Below are 15839 nucleotides of genomic sequence, written 5' to 3'. Positions count from 1 at the left end.
ATCTTCTTTTTAATTGTATACCTCTTCTAGCCTCCTGTCTCCCATCCCTTCTTCCATGCAACGTCCTCTTATGTGCTAGGTTTTAAATGCGCTATGGGGTCGAGTGTCTGTGTGACAAAGAAGAAAGAAACTGCATGAACTCTCCTTAGCTCATATCAAAGTTTTAAATCAGTTTGGAAACTAAGCAAAACCTGCAAGGAAAAGGGAAATGTGAAATATTACAGCTTTTTTTTAAAAAAGATGTTCCATTCATTAAAAAAAATAACAGCCTTAGATGTGGCTTGATAATGATTTTATTTTCTGTCAAGCCCACAAATGTAAGATTTTGAGCCAGTTTGAGAGGAAGATTTCTAAAATCAGAATAAACGATTTGTTTTGTCCTGAAATAATGAAGAGATTTTCAATGAGTCCCCTGGCCAAGCCGCCCCTATTGTATATTGCATTGATAAAAAGGATGTTATTGACTATGCAACAGTGGGCTCCTTTCCTCCCTCTCCCTTTTTCCAAATAAACTCTCGCTCCTTGCTCCTGGTCAGTGAAAAGGTGAAACGAATAAGATTAAATCAGACAAAAAAAGCAAGCTCTGTATGTATATCATCTAGATTTTACTCCCCAGACTGTGAAGAGACAGGGAGTAAAAGAGGCAGAGCAAGGCACAGAGAGAGGGAGAGAGAGAGCGAGAGTGAAAGAGAGCCAGAGAGAAGGTGGACGGACCCAGCAGCTTGTGCCCTACTCTTCCTTGAAAAGGTTTCCTCGGAACCTGGATCGCTTCAGCTGGCACCCAGAACCCCGGCCAAACCAGGCTTCACCAGGCAAGTACTGCTTTTTCTATTCGGTGTTTCTAATGGGGTTAACATGGGAAGCAGCGTCTGTCTACATTTCATTGGAAACCCACTGTGAATGAGTTATAGTATAGCAGTACCGTGCAAGGATAACTTTTGCTTCTAGCATCCAGGCTGCTTTCCCGAGACTCGTCAAGCAACCCAACTTGAGAACATGGCCCGTTTTTCTATATTTCAGGCATATTGATTCTGATTGTAGGAATTATAGATGGAGATATTTATAGCCTCCAGTTTTTAGTATTTTCTTATGAGACCTGTTTTTTTTCTATTCAACACACAGATTCAAAGATATGAGCGTGTATCGATATACTCACTTCCCTCAGTAAGATAACACGCTTGTGTTTACCTATGTGTATCTACGCAAATATTATAGACACACTGATGTAGCATCCATTCCATATACTTATGGAATAGAACTTTTACTTCCAATAATGTTGCAAGGATGCCTGATAAAGACATTTAAGCATATTAATGCTCTTGTTTTTCACCTGCTCTATTTGTTATTTGATCACCTAATGAAAAGATCGATGGCAGCTTGTTTATTTGGGAGATAATGTCAACAGATTAAAGGGACAGCACCAATCAGATCCCACTGACATGAGAAACAGACTATAATAAGAAGAAAGCAAAAACCAACGCAAATTGTTCTGTTTCAGAGGTGTATTTTTACTGTAGTTGTGCGGATGGTGATGATCATTTTCTGAGAAAGAATCAATTACCAATGTATTCTAAAAGAAGATACTTCAAGGAATTGGGAAACCTGCTTTAGTGCTGGTTTGATTCCCGACGAAAGTCCCATCTCCTCTGAACCGTTGTGTGAGTCTTGGGAAGTAGACTGACAGCAGTTGAGCTGGGACGAAGTGAATCTATCAATAAAAGTAGTCTCATTCCGCTGATGTCCAAGTCAAAACAAGATTAACTTGACAAGATACATTTCCACCTCCGAAAAATTACAATAAGACTTAAAAATGGGGACAACTCAAATGTAATTTGGAAATGAGCTTTTACTGTTAACTTGCCCTATGCCACATACCAAATGGCCAGAACAGACCACGATAACAACAATGCAAAGCCAAGACTTTCTCACACTTAACCTTCTTTTGACACATTAGAACTTACTTTCATTAGATGAGAGCACAGTTTGGAATGTTAGGGGTTGTTGTTTGTCTGTTGTTCCGGTGAAACACAAAAATGGACTCCGTTTTACGCTCTTCTTTTTTTTTCTGTCTACACGCTTGTATCTTCCGGAAACAAAAGTTCATTATCTAGCTCGGTTGTGAATCTGTAACAAATTTTAAAAGCTATTTTAGGGGAAAAGGTATAGAACACAATAGAAGTGCTATTTTATAAGAGCCTGGGTACAGGAGAAAATAACATGTGAGCTGGGAGGTGAGTTATAGAGACATATTTATTCTGTATGTCCTAAAATAAATGTTAAACACCTGCTTCTCCTGCTAAGCCTCACAAAGATATTTTGATATGTATATGTACCCTCCGGTCACACACATAGGCAGGATTGGGGACAATACCTATATGCTACCATAAGACACAATGAGTAGTTCTCATGTGAAATATCTATTTGCCTTTAGCAACTGTTAGTACGTCTAATTAACTCTTGTTCTGATAAGAAAACACATTTTAAACCTATACAAATGCCATTTTGAAAATCCTTTAAAATGCACATAATCCCCCTTTTCATAGATATACTTGTAAATACTCAGAGAATCCTATTCAATGGATGCCTTGAATTCTACACTCTGAGTACACATACCCGAATAACTACCCAATCCTGTACTGAGCTCTTTTGCCGACGAATCAGTTAGTACATTCTGAAAACTATTGACAAACTGTGTCTGATATCGTCTGGTACACGGTCAGTCAGTTCATATTCATGGTGCCGTTCATAGTACACTATTTCCCTTTCTTGGCTGCTTTGCAAATTTAATTATAATGGAAACATTTCCATTTCTTCCTCTCCTGCAGCCACAAGCTGCTTCTCTTTGCCAGGCCAAGTTGCCCATTTGCTATAACCTTAGCCATACTAGGACTCCGCTCAGATTCCAGATGGGCTGGGCCTCTTGTGTTAGCTGTGCCAGGCCAGGCCTTTAGAGAGAGGCGTGCCCAGCAAGATCTCCTCTACCAGTAGCTGTGCTGGGGCCTTTATTCTCAGCCATGCCAGGCATTTTTTCCCTGTGCTAGTTCTTTTAATAGTATAATAAAAGATGTATCCACCAGACTTTGTTTTATAACAGAAAATTGCTCCTTGCTTTGAAAAGTAGTTTTCAGTGGATTATAATGACCTTTGCATGCAGCTGGTGGCTTCATAGTCCATTGCTGGTTACTTGTCACTTTATTATTATTTTGTAGGCCATAGCTCTTAACTTTCAGTCAAACTGCAGGACCTACATGTGAAATTCTCTCCCTCCATCTCTGTGTGTACTAATCTATGGTTGCATATACCCAGAATTTATTTACAAAGCCTTTTCCCCATTTCTAAAATATTCAGCGAGGCGTGATATTCTGAGGACACATTCCCAAGTCACACTTAAAATTGATTTCTGAATGCCTCCACCTGTCCTGATCATTCCTTCTTGTACTTTGGTAAATCACACTGAACAAAGATGGCCTTGGGGAAAAGGAAACAAACAAACGCTCAAACCGTTATCTACATCCTGTAGAAGAGCCCTGACCAGCAAGATATTAAAAAACAAACAAACCACTTTTTGAAGTTAAAAAATTACAATCAGACAAAAAATCATGAGCGAGTTTAATGCGAGCGTGCACCAGAAATAGCCAAATTCAGCTGGCCAAAGGAACACGTTCGAAACCATGTGAAGACATGGTGAAAAAAATCAGTAGCTCTAATCTATCAGTACAGCTTTTCAAAGGTTTCCTTTTAAAGGTGCGTTATAAATTAGTCTCTACTTGCATGTTATTAACTGAAATAAACTTAATTCCTCCCTTCCCCCTATATTCCCTTAAAATTATTTTAGACATTGTTGGCATAAAGTGGAATGCCAGCAAAACACCTCCCAATCTGCCGTCATTGCAATCTATCCAGTAGCCAACACTCATTTTAACTTGTTTTTGTCATTTGTTAGCTATCAAAAGTTCTGCGGTTGACTGCCAACCTGAAACCAGGGCACTGAATCACAACTTTGCTCTCTCTCTCTCTCTCTCTCTCTCTCTCTCTCTCTCTCTCTCTCTCTCTCTCTCTCCAGTTATCCACCCAGACATTAGACCACAAAGAAATGCTTGAGTATACCGAAATGAATGTAAGGTGAAAAAACCCATACCGAGGGCCACTTGTCTCACAGGGTAAGGGATCCTGACAATTTTTGAGCAACCGAGAGGAAAGGAAATTGATGACGCCTTGATGCAAATCAAACCTTTCTGTATAAGGGAAATCTGGGAATCATTTCGCGCACACTAGTGAATCCAGAATCAAATATTTACTTTCGGCACAAATAAAGCTGCGGTGATCTGAGTGCCTGAAGCCAAAAGAAACAAATGTGTACAAAGCCATTAACACGAGACTCTACATTGAAATCCATCTGACCATATTTTAAACTCTTGACTTCTGTTAAGGATGAATTTGGTGTTATTTATTATTCCTACAAGGGATAGGCTTTTGATGAAAAGTTGACGTTTGGAAACGAGTTTGAAAGTTGTTAGGTTGTCCTGACAATACAGTCAACTGCACTATATAATCATTTGCCTTAATAGTTACCTGTCAAAGCTCCTATTTCTTTTACTACAGGGATTAGTCCACCACAAGTAGATTTGAATCGGACTTTTCACAGACTAAGGTCTGTTCGAATAACTTGAAGTATTTAATGTCACTTTTCTCCTTGCCTATAAGATAAAACACCGTAAAAGTGTTTTGCTCAGGAAATACAGGAGTGCTGCTGGTTACAACAGTAGTGATACAATCATGTTTACCCCATCATAAGGTTGATCTAAGTAATAAACCTTAGCATTTTCACTTAAACTGTCAGTAGTCAGATATGTTTATTACAGAGTATTCTATCGGTGTTCAGAGGGATGGTATGTTGTTTAGGCAAAGTTTAAATGAAATAGAATAAACATAACAAATCGCTCAAGCAGACCGCATCCAGCTGTAAATAACTGTTAGGTATTTTATCATGCTAAGTATATTTTATTTACTCATTTCTGGGGAATTAAGAGCGGGCATATCCAAAGCTGTAGTTAATAAAGTATACAAAATTACATGATCCTACCAAACTGGGTTAGAGTTATATGTTTTATTGTTAACCCCTTGCACTGAATCTTCTGAAGCTGAAAGGGAAAAGGAAAGGGCTTTTGTCCGAGTTGATCCTTGGCTATTCTGGGGCTCAGGTTGGTGTGAAAGGGACGAGGAGGTCACTTGAAATCTCCTTTTATCTACTCTTATTTTCTCTCTGGATCAGCAACTTTGAATAGACACCATCTAATCGCTCGTAATAGAAGGAAACTCTGGGAGCCACGAAAATGCCTTTACTCTAGAACTGCATATGTGAATATGGATACACACACACACACACACACACACACACACACACGCACGTGTGTGTACGTACATTCTGTACAACATACATACCCACAGACACATGTACGCACATGGAATTTAAAGTTTTAAACTGACCGTTCCAATTCATAGGGCCCTAATTTGTATGCTTTCAGTCCTTTACGACTGTTTAGAGACAAGGAATGTAGTCATCAGAAGTAGATATAACATGGGTGTAGACTTATGGTATTACATAGACTTATGTAAATATTCTTTACAATACAGATCCGTCCCAATTTTAAACTCGTAATGACCCTGGCGGTTGAACTGATAGTCCTGGAACGGGACTGTAGCTATATCGTTATGATAATAACATGTAATGACAGTCAACAATTATTTTAAATCTTATCCGCAGATCACAGATTTGTGTGTGTGTGTGGCACTGCTTATTAATTTTGTCAGGACACTGAGTAAATCGGAGACAGACACATAAATGGGAATATGAGACATTTGTGAATGAAGCTTTTCTTCCACAAATACATATAACTGCCTGTCTGAAGTTGGGCAATTAACTACGGTTTATTGAGCTGAGAATTTCTCTAGCAAGTCTATTGTGCTAGCTGAAACTGAAGTTGTTGGTTTTTTCTTTTTCAAACATTGTTAAACTCTCTCAGATTTATTCGTAAAAGACCAACGAAAAATATTAACAAAATGTGTAGTTGTTAGAAAATAGAAAAGCTTTGCTATGGAGGCGGAGAAGCTTCCAGTTCTAAGCAAAGAACTGTCTGCTGCTCCTAACCCCTCAGATATTCGCATTTCTTTCTGTGTCCAGGATGCTTTAGCTGTAAATTCCTTTAAGTATAGACTTTGTTGCTAAGGCTACAAGTTCCATCCCAACACGCAAATCTTCTACTTTGCAGATCCAACTCAGCCCTGGGCAGGAGACTTGACTTAAGAAACCTACTTCAAACTCCTTGGAGTGCCTCCCTGCTAAATACCTGCTGAAGTCTGCTGTTTAAAATGAAGGGCTAAAGAGCCCTTCTTCCCTCTTCTCAAATGATACATTTTACTGGGAGTTCTGGTGAATAGAAGACAAGAAAGAGCTCAGTCCAATAAAGATTAAATTAAGTAGAAGAAACCCAGCCGGTATATATTTTGAAGCTCCGGTGGGGCGTCAAACCGATGTTTAACACATTTTTTCCACTCACTGTGCACAAGTCCTGGACATGTAATGCCTTTTAATTTTTTCCACCTTCAGGAGGGAAGCGTTCTGATTACTACAGCGAAAGGGCTTTCCTATTCCAAATTTGCTTAAAAAAACCCTCCTGCTAAAAAGTAAACGCACTCTTTTGAGGGAATTTTATTTCCCTTGATTAATCTTTGCTCATGCTTTGTCACAAATAAACGGGCTGCAGTGTGTTAATCAGAACATCTTATTTATTTGTTTTAGAGCGGTGGGCTAGGGAAGAAACCCTTCACCCAGGTATCCCCAAATGCAGAGCGAAAGTTGAAAGGAAATACAAAGTATTTTAGCAGCATTAACCCCCCCCCCACACACACACACATTTGGCTAAACTGGCTACATTTCCTGAATGGCTGAGGAAATATTGTTTTAACTAACGGTCTCAGCATAGTGGACAAATGTTTATGAATCACTGAACCTTCCAGTATTGATGGAAAAGAAGGAACTGGAAAGCGAGATCATGCTTAAAAAAATCAGCCCCAGAGACTCTGAAAACATGATCTAATCGCTGGAAAAGTTAAGCGTTATTTGGTAAACGTTTGTAAATGCAAATAGAAATGAATAAATAAACCTCAAACCAGTTAGTTTGGGTGTAGTAGTTTAGCAGGACTAATTGCAGACAATGGAGCTGAAATGACTTTTCCAATTAGCTGCTGGTTGGAGTTTAGTTGAAGGAACTGTCAGCTCCAGCGATGGGTAATTGCTTTATTGCTCACAAAACTATCATCTATTTAGAACATATGTGCTAATTACTCTGGATGGGCGTTGGAAAAGAGACCATAAATCTATTAACACTTTAAAAAGTCCACGGCGCTTGTAAGCAACTAAATTCCCTTACATGTAATATTCAGGATAGGTTTCTGTGATAAATGAATGTTTCTCAAAAAAATCAGAACAACATATATACATATACGTTTTGAACTTCAGGTACTGTGCTGTTGGCTAACAGTGGTCATCTCCGATGAAGGGAGGCAACCTTTCTATACAATAAACCAATGCAATAAATCATTGTCATAAAAACGATTTTCCTCTAACTTAAACTAGTTTCTTTTTTCAAAAAGATTAGTTTAGAAATCTTTTAATTGGATTACTCTGGCAAATTAATCTCCTTTAGGCTTACTAAATTTGTGTACTAAATATTTAGAATTAATTCAGCGTCACTGAAGGTATTTGGGATGCCTTTTGTTATAACTAAGAAAATGGATAGGTAGGAAAGGTAACGTTTTAAAATATACATTCATGTGCTCTCAGAGCTTTCTATGCATATTCATTGCGATGGATGTCGAATTGTAATGCATAAAATTGCTTTTGTAAGGAGATAAACAGAGCTGGCTCCTGGCCTGCCATGGAGCAGGGCTATAGTGCAGAAAAAAAGTGCATCTGAGTTCAGGAAAAGAGAGTTTGCAGGCAGTGTGAAAAGTCCTGTTCTAACACAATCATTTGTGGCAATGAGTATCAGAATTTCCCATAGGAAATTGACACTTTTTCTGAAACACACACACACATCCCTACTGCCCTGGTGCAATTAGGTCCCGCACCTCACCGTGCTTGGGAGAACCAGACACAGAGGGTCCTAATCTATTTACGATTTGGAGAGAACCAGGTGTTATTTCCCCGTCCAACACTCCAGGGTTTCCGTCGAATCTCGCATGTGAACCCTTTTCTCAGCACAAGGAAACCAACTTTTAGGAACACTATTGTCCCCGATGTAGAGTTTGGTCCTGTCCCCCCTGCCACCGAAGAGTCGTTTAGGCGTTTGGTCGCTTAAACACAGTCTCTTTTACTTCTAGACTTAAGCGCTTACTGATCTGCTATAGCCGATTGACTCCCCCCAAAAAACATCTCCCCCCCCAGTATTATCTGCATCCTCATTTTAAAGGGTGCATTGTGTGCAGTGCGTGTGTTAAACCGATCTACTGTTCCTGAGAGGACACATCACCCTTCTTTCCTGCGCATCAGGTTATCGGTATTCTGAACCTTTCCTAACACATTTGCAGAAAAGTTTCTTTCCTGCTTGGACTTTTGGAGGAGCCTGCTACAGCAGGGACCTCCATCATATTTATGGCTATCTGATGTGATTTTCGGAGTTAGATTACTCTATCTATATGAAATGGGATACCTTACTTTTAAGCTCAATTTAGCTTTTAATAGCAGCCCTGTGAGGTGTGGTTAATTGGTGGGGATAAAGGCATAATGACTTGACAGGGAGATTGCAATGATTCTTTAATGTACTTTTTTTTGAACAATGACATGTCATCTCTTTGGTAAAAGAGCAATAAAATGGGATTCTCTGAAGGAAACAAATTTGTAACTTTCACTTAATGATTTATACATAGAATGAAAGTCAGATTAGGTTTTGTCTGGCAGAAACGGGGAGGGTTCTATATACATTGCATGGCTATAGCTTTAGCTGTTTTTTTCCCGGGTCTATGGAGTCAGATGCATATTGGTGAGTTCCACGTGGCTGGAGAAGAAGGAAGGGGATTTTGATGACTTAGGCTGTGCAGGTGAGCAGTCAGTGTGGGCTGAACGGAGCAGGGATTGCGGTAGGAAAACACCCTTTAATATGCTGAATTTATTTAGTACGGGATGATTTCAGACACACCTCTTTCTCAAGAACACAAAGTCAGCAAATTGTCTCAAAACAACCAGATCCCATGGCAGCCCAACAAGTTCTTTGGAGTTTAACCAGAGTTTGCCATTTCAGCGTCAGCATTACATTTTTAGTGTTACCCTTTGGTAAACTGCGATCTACACAGGTGGGATTGTGTATATTTAATAAAACATGTAAAATACACACATATTTATTCATTGGCTACATGGAGAGACACCTATACTTAAATATATATATGAAAGTATATAGGAATATATAGTTATATACGTATGTACTTTCGTATATATATATGCATGCATTTTCCATATATAAAGTGTGTGTGTGTGCGTGTACACACTTTACATCTATGTGTTCGTCTGTATATAAACATGTATATATAAAGTGTAAAAAGCAACAGAGGGTCCTGTGGCTCCTTTAAGACTAACAGAAGTATTGGGAGCATAAGCTTTCGTGGGTAAGAACCTCACTTCTTCAGATGCAAGAAGTGAGGTTCTTACCCATGAAAGCTTATGCTCCCAATACTTCTGTTAGTCTTAAAGGTGCCACAGGACCCTCTGCTGCTTTTTACAGATTCAGACTAACACGGCTACCCCGCGATATATAAAGTGTGTGTGCGTGTAAACACTTTACATCTGTGTTCGTCTGTATATATACATGTATATATGAAGTGTGTTTGTGTACGCATGCGTGTGTTTACATAAATGCATAGACAGCTACATCCAGAAATTATATATTTACTAAACAATCCTTTGGGCTATAATAATGTAATTTCCATTTTACTAAGAGGACATTACGTCAGTTCAAGCATTTTAACCCCCTCCCCCTCTAATTTTTCACCTGTCTCTTTTTTATTATGGTCTGGTATCCATACCTAGGAACCCACCCAGGAAAAAGTTGTACTGTCCCCTCTCAACTTAATGTACGTTGAAAGAAGCTCTCTTGTTAAAAATGTAAAACTAATCTTAACACCCCTTCGGAGACAAATCGCTCTGTCTGTCTGCGGCTGTCTGTCTGTGTGTGTCTACATGCTTTGCATATGTACTGTGGGAATTCTTTACAGTTTGGAAGATTTTAACCTTGATTTTTCAGCCTTGAGCTCCCTCTGGAAGCGGAAAGAGCAATTACTCCACATTACTGTACATATTTTATTGCAGTGATAGATCGCAGGTGTTGCAGCTGCTGCTATTGTCTGCCTCGCGCCCAGAACCCTTAACTAGGGAGAAGCAGCTGCAAGAAAGTCGTTAACCTTCGCTGGACCAGAGGCGCCACCGTATCAATAGCTTGGCGGTTACTTAGCTTTAGGGGCCAACCCTGCAAGGTGCTGAGCGCCCCCTGAGGTATATTGGGCACCCCAGCCAGGTGCTCAGCACTTCCCAGCATCTGGTTCCAGAAGCCACATGTTCGTGTGAATCAGGAGCATCCGCTCTCTGGGCTGAAATGAAATGAGCCGGGTGCAGAAGCCAGCGCAAAGGTCTGCGCCCAGTTTAGGGCCCACACCGGCCTTGAGCTGTGGAGCCGCTGGCTCAGCTGCGCGCGCTGCGCTCTCAGCGCAAGCGACGCGGTCTCCGCACTGGGGATGCTGTGGGGGCTGGCGGGTCAGGGCAAGACAGGAGGGGGCAAAGGGGCGATGAGGGGTAAGGAGGGTTGTTACTGCTGCCCATAGGCGGGGCAAAGGCTCTCCGCATCCTGCTCTGCTCCAGGGTGGGGCAGAATTCACTTCCCAAAGCTCCAACACTTTTCTTTCCCTTCGCGTATGCACCCGTTGGCCCTGATCCTGCCCCTTGAAGTCAAGGGGAGTTTTACCATGGATTGCAATGGACGCAGGCTGCGGAGAGGCTCTGTCTATCTTGTTATCCATTCCGATGTGTTCCCTTCCCTGCTACCCATAATCAATAAATACAAATTCGGATCGGACTTCGGCCTAGCTCTTATGTGGCAGGTGAAATTTTAACAATTCGAGGCAAAGAGTTTGGTATTTTATCTTGTAAATATATCCCCTTCAGGGCCATCATGTTTTGCATCAAGCTTTGTACAGGACATATAAAGCCTTTTGCAAGCCATTGCCCATTGTCAGTTTCCACTGGACCTGTGCAGAGGCCACCGCTTCCCACCACCCCCAGCTTTTATAAAAGCAGAATGCAACTTCACATTTAAAATCCTAGCAGTCTGTACCCTAGCCATGTCTCCCTCCCACAGAGATCTAGCTGTATTTGTACAAATGAGGTATCTATATTGTGTGTGGGCGAATGACAGTGTGTCTATACTTTGTGTGTAATGCGATGGGTGTACGTGTGTGTCCGGAGGGTATAGCTGAAGGCATAATTTTCATATATGTGTGTGCTATATTATACTACTACATGTGTGTAAATATGACAATATGCTTAGATATGGCAGTAGCTCAACTTGGGAATTAAGCAGCACATTAAGAACCCCCCCTCTCTTTTGTGTGCATTACACTCATACATACATAATATACAATGCGTGAAGGAACAAATCTATAACTAAATATGTGTAGAAGGAGTCAAAATGTTGTATATAGGAGGTAGAGCTCTTTGTTATATTGATTTCAGGAATGTTTTACATCATATAACATACAATTGTGCTGTACTTTGTAAACCAGCCTGGAAAAAACGAAGAGAAACCAATAAAGCATGTTTTCAAGCTAGAAGTAGATATAGGCTAGGAACAATTATTTAGACGTGGAAGCATGTACAAAATGAGGGAAACTGAATAAATACATAAAACATGAAGCAGGCAAAGCTTGTGACGAGATACAAAATGCCTGTGATGATTGTTTTTAATTTAAGCTATTTAACAGTCCCTTTGAAAGAAAGCCAGGGTGTTCATTTGCAATGAGTTACAAAGGTGCTGGGTGAAGGCAGCTTGCTATGCGGTAGCATCGCTGAATAGTATTACACTGTGTCATGGATCAGTGTCATGATGACGTATGACAACACAGGGGCTCATTACGAGTGAATAGCGTACTAGACATGGAAAGTGGACCAAAGTCTCCTTGACAATTCTTACTCATATGTCTTGGGGGACAGTTTTACATTTGTGACCCCTTTATTTGGAGTCAATTCTGAGAGAAAGACACATGAAGCACATGACTGAAGCAGCCTAAGTGGGATGAAGATGGGTTTATAGGATTGTGGGGAATGTCTGAAGAGGTCACCAGTGAAGGTGCAAAGCAAAACACCTGCTGTATCTAATTAAACAGGACGCTACTTTCTTTTATATCCAGACTGGAAAAAAAAAAGAAAAAAAAAAAAGAAAAAGGTGGCTGAACTCTATATTGCGTAGTTCAGCTTTAGGGTACACGCGATACACTGCAGAGTTATTTAAGCATTGCACACATTTCATAATCGTTATTAGAACAGCTTCCTGTAAGATCGTGTTTTGAAGGATGTAGCTTGTATCCTGTGTTTTACTTATTTGCGTGTTTGGTTCAATATATGGACTGTTAAAGGTTGAGATCTGGGACCTGTAAGTAGTAACAAGTCATGTTTGGATATTAATTGAGAAACACAGAGAAGTAATAGCAACATGATTTCCGACAGCAGACAAGCAGACCAAGAAAATATATATGGTTTGTAAAACCTCTAAACTAAATGGGATTTCCTTTTAAGTTGCTTACAGTATTTATCAAGTGCAAACACTTGTCTTTTAGTACATTATTGGAAAAAATGGTGAATCTAGAGTTTGTTTTTAAAGCATCGCGTTAAAACTAGAAGCATTGGGCTTCTTTTCTAATGTACATTCCTCTCTTCCCCCAACTATATTTATCAGCAGGTGTCTTAATTGGATAAATGAGTGAGCATTGTTTAGATGTGTTGTGAACCACACCGACTATTTTTGGTGGCACTTCGCTGTTTATATTTACACAATGCAACCTATTCAAGATTAGCCTCTGTAGCCTCTAAATCATTTTCTTTGGGAAATGCAGCTAACCATTTTCTAAAATTGCTTTAAATTCATAGAAGTAGGTTCCAGTGAAACCCTTCAGAGACATTTATCATCTTCCCAAAATACAGAGATGTTATTTATCTCGTCAGTCGTACAGCGAAGAGTATTTTCCTTGAGACAGGGATTCACCAAAGGAAAACCACCCTACAGCCAAACTGTTTTGCCTTTTCTCTTTTTTCCCTCCACACTGATAACGCTAAACTGCTGATCCAGATGTTGTAGCAAGGCCACTAAATGTGTGAGCAGGTAATGCAAGGAAGAGTGACATTGTTAACAGAAAACATCTAATTAACAATGACTTCATTTGATTGGAAGGATGAAAAAGCCTTTTTAAATCAATCCAGATTTACTGGCCTAAGCACAGCCAATTTATGAATATGGAGGCTGAATTGAGTCTGCTTTCTTTCAAGATGTCATCTGAGGGGTAATAGTATAGGTGAAGTCATTTAGTTACACTGTGGAAACTTTTATAGTGCCTTTCTTGGGAATTTAATTCAGTGCTTCTTCATTTTATTAGGAACAGACTGAGTCCATCAACTGCGCTCTCCATGTTTAGAGGCATGACTGCTTGAAGCAATTAGGCTCACCAATTAGCATACTTCTCCTGACCCCAGCAGCAGCACCAGGTCCTTATATTATCCATCTCTTCGCAGTAAGGGAAAGCTAGACTAAAACATGCATCCCAAGTGTCCAGGGTGGTGAAATTCACACCCAACCGGACTACTAAAATTACTCCTTAGCCCTTGAAAATAAAGCTCCTAATAGCAGCTCAGTGTTTATGTTCAAACTGCACAGGCAGCCTTCCCCCTGGTTTAGTAATACCACTGCGGTTCCTCAACTGGAATTTTTAAAGCCCTTTTGCATAGATTTTTAACATTTTACAGAATCGCTCCACTTACAAAGTAACGGTGGTTTCCCCCTGGCTTCAGTACTCGCTAGGAACGATGCCATGGATGCCATGCAGGACTGGGAGAGAAAACACTGGACTGGGTTGCGCACTGTAGGGACCATATAGAGAAACCAGAGTGTTGTTAAATAATAACAGCGATAACTACAAAAGAACATAGCAAGAGAATACAAACAATGACAGGTCGCTTTTTACTCAAGGCTGTCAACGTCGTTAACAGAGAGGGTGAAGTCATATCTTTTAGGGGACCAACTTCTGTTGATGAGAGGGACAAGCTTTGGAGTCACGCAGAGCTCTTCTTCAGGTCTGGGAAGGTCGTTAACACTCCGTTAATTAAGCCTCACTACACTCTTGTTAGGTAATTGTATTATCCACATTTTGTAGATGAAGACGCTAAAGCATCCAGAGGTTAAGTGACTTGCTCCAGGTCTCACACAGTGAATTGGGAGTAAAACAGGTCTCAGCCACCTACTTCTCTGCTCTTACCATTAACTAGCGCTCCTTCCCATCAACAGCGTGGGCTCCAGAAGGTATGTGCTAGTTGTATTTTGTACTGACTTTGACAGGCGAGATCAGATATTGTGGGAGTCCTTATAACAGAGGGATCCACTGACAGCTCTAATGTGGTCACACATTGCTGTCTCGGGTACATGGATTCCCTACTCTGAACTCTCGCTTCTTTAAGGAGTCTATAAATTACATCCCCCTTTGTATACCAGCTATTTCTGGAGGCTAAGCAATATGAGCTAAGGAAGACTTCCTTTGCTTTGTTTGAACAATAAGTCACATAGTTTGCCTTGAAACTTCCAGCAGACAAGGAAAGTTAGAGGTCGCTACATTTGTCGCTCATAAAATTGAAATGGGCTACTTCTTCATTACAGAAATAAAGGATTTAGGTTAACAGCATCTGCTGGAAAGTAAGGTATATCGATGCAATTTAATATCCGACTCATCCGAATGCATGCCCTTAAACAACACCTTCATTGAGTCATATTGCTGAGAATTTATCATCTGCAGCACCAGACAGGATTAGATCTGGACAATCTAATATGGTCGTGCAAATATCCATGCACTTTAGATTCCAAGCAGTTTCTTTCGCCCACCTATGACTATCGCAGCCTTATTTGACCCCACTCGCTCTCTTGGAAACTTTTTTTTAAAGTTACTGTATTTCATTCATGATTTGGTTCAAATCTATGTGCTCTCATTTGCCCCGCCCCTGTCTGCTACTTCGGTTTACATTCCACCAAACATGTTGCTTTACATGTGTAATACTAAGACAGCTGTGGCTCTCAGTACATGACACTGGCTTAGACTCTTGTAAAATTCGCTGGTCAGTGGAGGGTCTTACCCTATTGGGCTCTGAAAACGCCCACAGTCAGAGCTGCTTGTTCTCAGCACCTGTCAGTTTGGGGCCCTGCGCGCAGCAGGCTGCAGTTTCCCCCAAATTTCAGACCTCCCATCTCCCTTAGCAGTGCAAATCCCTTCTTGCTTGTTAAGCAATACACACGGGATAACAAGCCACAAAGGAGCCCACGCTTCCCTCGGAGATAAGGGTGCAACTCCCGCTGAAGTGGATGGGGATTGCAGCTGCGGGGAGAGAAAAGACGAGATCCCCTTTTAAGAGTTAGATCTTAAATCCGTCAGCAGCCAAATTGAGTTCGCAAGGTGGATCCCGCCTAATCTGGGCACATTCCTGCTGAAAACAGCAAATGCAGTAAGGGCCTGATCTGCATTCCCTGATCTCCGTGAGGTACCGA

At 40.6% G+C, this 15839-nt stretch overlaps 2 long non-coding RNA genes across 6 annotated transcripts in view; one reads left to right on the top strand and one right to left on the bottom strand.

Moving 5' to 3' along the window:
- Nucleotides 1-2: 2 nt before the first annotated feature.
- LOC122174234 (uncharacterized) lies at nt 3-2992 on the bottom strand. The gene is made up of 3 exons (XR_006175802.2): nt 2614-2992; nt 1962-2124; nt 3-107 (listed from the first exon to the last, which is right to left on the bottom strand). It is a non-coding gene; the product is annotated as an uncharacterized LOC122174234 (long non-coding RNA).
- LOC101942084 (uncharacterized) overlaps nt 101-15839 on the top strand; it is a 65379-nt gene continuing 49640 nt past the window's right edge. For 2 of the 5 annotated variants that reach the window (XR_010602238.1, XR_010602237.1), the window contains exon 1: nt 615-812. This is a non-coding gene — a long non-coding RNA (uncharacterized LOC101942084). Of the gene's footprint in view, nt 817-4063; nt 4161-15839 lie in introns of all 5 variants that reach the window. The other 3 variants (XR_002888715.2, XR_010602236.1, XR_002888714.3) reach the window with 3 other exon arrangements.

This window comes from Chrysemys picta, chromosome 6, assembly GCF_011386835.1.
Source record: "Chrysemys picta bellii isolate R12L10 chromosome 6, ASM1138683v2, whole genome shotgun sequence".
NCBI lineage: Eukaryota > Metazoa > Chordata > Testudines > Emydidae > Chrysemys > Chrysemys picta.
The sequence above is the reverse complement of the archived record's forward strand: the minus strand, read 5'-3'. Positions and strand labels throughout refer to the sequence as shown.